Source organism: Corvus brachyrhynchos, unplaced genomic scaffold, assembly GCF_000691975.1.
Source record: "Corvus brachyrhynchos isolate BGI_N302 unplaced genomic scaffold, ASM69197v1 scaffold10, whole genome shotgun sequence".
In the NCBI taxonomy this organism is placed as follows: Eukaryota; Metazoa; Chordata; class Aves; order Passeriformes; family Corvidae; genus Corvus; species Corvus brachyrhynchos.
In genome coordinates, this window is record NW_008236180.1 from 7,867,874 (window position 1) to 7,870,678 (window position 2,805).

Genomic DNA, 2,805 nt, shown 5'->3' on the forward strand with positions numbered 1-2,805 from the left:
GCACGGCTCGCTGAGCCACCACGAGATGGCGAGCGAAGGAGCCTCTTGGCAGGGCTGTCCCGAGGAAAGGGGCTCGGCTCTTGGAGGCACGGGATGGCTCAGTCCGGTTTCCCGCAGCCAGGGATGAGAGGAGGGTGGCGAGCATGTATGGGGACATCCACGGCCAGGCTGGGCTGGAATAAGGGTGCTTGAAGTTATCCAAGCAGGATTTGGGAGAGCGTGGCAACACATCCCGTGGCTGTTTGTACCCCCGACTACCCCCAATTTCTGACATGCTGAATTCCAAGGGGAGGGTGGCTTCTTAGTCCCCTCTCCATCCCCTCTACTGTCAGGATAACCCACTGCTCCCCCACGTCCCCAGCAGCTGGGGGGAGTGGGGCAGAACCAGGCAGGAGGGGTGAATGGCACATGAGGGGCACCTGGAGGGTGGGCAGGCCCTGTGATAAGGAGCAGGGGCAGGAGCCCTGGCTGGGAGTTGCACGGGGAGCAGGAGTAAGGGATTTTCCTGGCCGTGATGGAGAGTGTTGCTGCATGGAGGTGGGTGTTGGGGCTGTCTCTGCCTGGGGATGGAGAGGCTCGGAGTGAGCCCCATTGTAGGGAGGTGGGGATGGTGAATGGGGTGATGGGGATGGTGAGCAGCAGGGCTGAAGTCTTGCTCATCTGATTCTTTTCTGTGACTCCTTCCTGCCTCCTGTCCTGCCCTCTGAGTGTTCTGTCCCTGTCCATGCACACAGGTTGCAGCCTTTGGGCTGTGGGTCTTCTCTTCCTGCCTGATTTGACCTGGCAGGAGGGCTTGGGCCATCCCTGAGCCAGAGTGGTTCCCACCTGCCCCAGTTTGCAAAAGGGGCAGCAAAGCTACTCCCCCATTGATATTTCTGCTGGAAAAGTTTCCTGCTCACAGTTCCACAGGGAAAGATATCTGCAGGAACTAAAAGGGCTTATTGTTAAATATGAGCACACAGAAATTGCATGTGAGCTGTGGGAACACCTCCCCAGTGCTGCTGATGGGTGGCAGTGCCACGGCTGCCATTCAGCAGGCTCTGGCTGCTCTGGGACCTCCAGAGCCAAGCCTGGAGCAGCTGAGTGGGCAGCAGAGTCCCCTTGTCCTGCAGCATCACAGCAATTACTTTGCTGCTCTGTTGAGACGAATGAGGGTGGTTATGAGAACCACTCTGTAGAGGGGCTTAGTGCTCCAACACACACAGCCAGCGCTCCTCCCAGGGCACCCTGACCTGCAGACCTGTTTTCACAACTTGTGTCAGCCCAGAGTATCTTGATTTCTTTTTTCTTTTCCTTTAGTGCACAGAAACTTCTGGTTGCTTTGTTCTTGTAAGATAGGAGGGGAGTAGAGAGATGTTATTTTGCCCTGCTCTCTCTGTTTGTACAGTAAGAGATAAGTCCCATATTGTGTAAACAATCAGGCAACATGTGCTGAACTGGATCTCTTGGTACTAGCTGGGACAGCTTTATCTTGGGAGGGTACCTGGGTGGGAGGAGATCCCTGTCTGGAATGAGCACAGATGATGCCAACTTCACTTCAGATGACGTTTGTACAGGCTTGCATTAAACTCTTGGGCAGGAATCCAGAGGTGAGGCACCTCTCTGCTGTGTCCCTTGAGGTTGCTGGGGTCAAACATCAATTCAAGAAGGGCTCCAATGCACAGGCAAGGCACTGCAGCTTAGTGCCCATGGCAGCTGAGCCACAGAAACAGGTCTGCTGTTTGCAGGGGAGTTCAGCCTCCTGCGAAGGAGCTTTAGGCTAATGCAGTTTGCCAAAGCAGGTTTGTGGCCTGGGACACTGAAGCCCCAGCACTGTGGTCCCTCCAAAAGGGGTGCACACTTGTGTGTTCACAGGGGAACTTCTGGCACCACGTTGAACTTGCCTTCGGTGGTAATCTCTGAAACAAGATGTGCCTGTAAAACAAACAAAGCAGCCAGTTACAGACCCCCAAATCCTGCTTGCTTTCATGCAGAGTTGAGACCAAGTGACCCAAGGCAGCCTGCCCTGTGCTAATGCAGTGTCTGTCCTGGCTGGGTGGGCAGCAGCTCCTGTGAAGGGACTTTGTGCTGCTTTGTGCCTCAGTTGCTGGCCTGGACTGGAGGGTGTTTGGGTCTCTGCTGGAGGCATAGGTCTCCTTGCAGCCTTTTGAAATCCTGCAGGGTCCTGTGCACCACCAAACACACCTGGGGCAGTGTGTGCAGTGCTTGGGTCAGGTCTCCTTTGGGGCTGCATTCCCTAAGTTCTGTGCCACTCCTCAGCCCACAGGCAGCAATCCTGGGAAGGATCTGATGTATTTGGAAGCATTTCCCAATGTGTCTTCAGTGCGTGGACTAAAAAATGCTTGCAGCTCTGCTTGCATTTCTTTCTCCCAAGAAGCTTTCCTCTGGGCTGCTTGTCCCTGCTCACCCCAGCCTCAGCCAGCCCTGCCTCTTCCCCTCTTCCTGGCCCCCTCCAGACCCAGGCAACCACTAAAACCAACTGGTTTTACTCTTGGGGCAGTGGGAGCCCATGAACCTGGTGTGTTGCTGCGATGCTTTGCATCCCCACCCTCACCAGAATTGCTCTGCAGCCCCCTCCTCACACAGCAGAGCCCCCCAGGCCAGCACAACCCCTCTGATTCCTGCAAAACTGGCACAGTCTGCCCAGGTAATTTGCAGGAAAGGCTGAACACAAACAAAGCCGATGTGTCCATGGGTTTGCTTAACAAATGCGTGTGTTGCCCTCTGAGAGGAGTGTTTACCTTGGAGGTTGCAGTGCTGGCTCCGTGCACACAGGTGAAATGTTCCAAAGCTCAGCCTGGACAG

The 2,805-nt window shown here is 55.2% G+C and overlaps 1 long non-coding RNA gene across 1 annotated transcript; it reads right to left on the reverse strand.

Annotated features, from left to right (window-relative positions):
• Positions 1-1,542: 1,542 nt before the first annotated feature.
• Positions 1,543-2,805, reverse strand: LOC108447112. Its single transcript, XR_001862510.1, has 2 exons — positions 2,742-2,805; positions 1,543-1,914 (listed from the first exon to the last, which is right to left on the reverse strand). It is a non-coding gene; the product is annotated as an uncharacterized LOC108447112 (long non-coding RNA).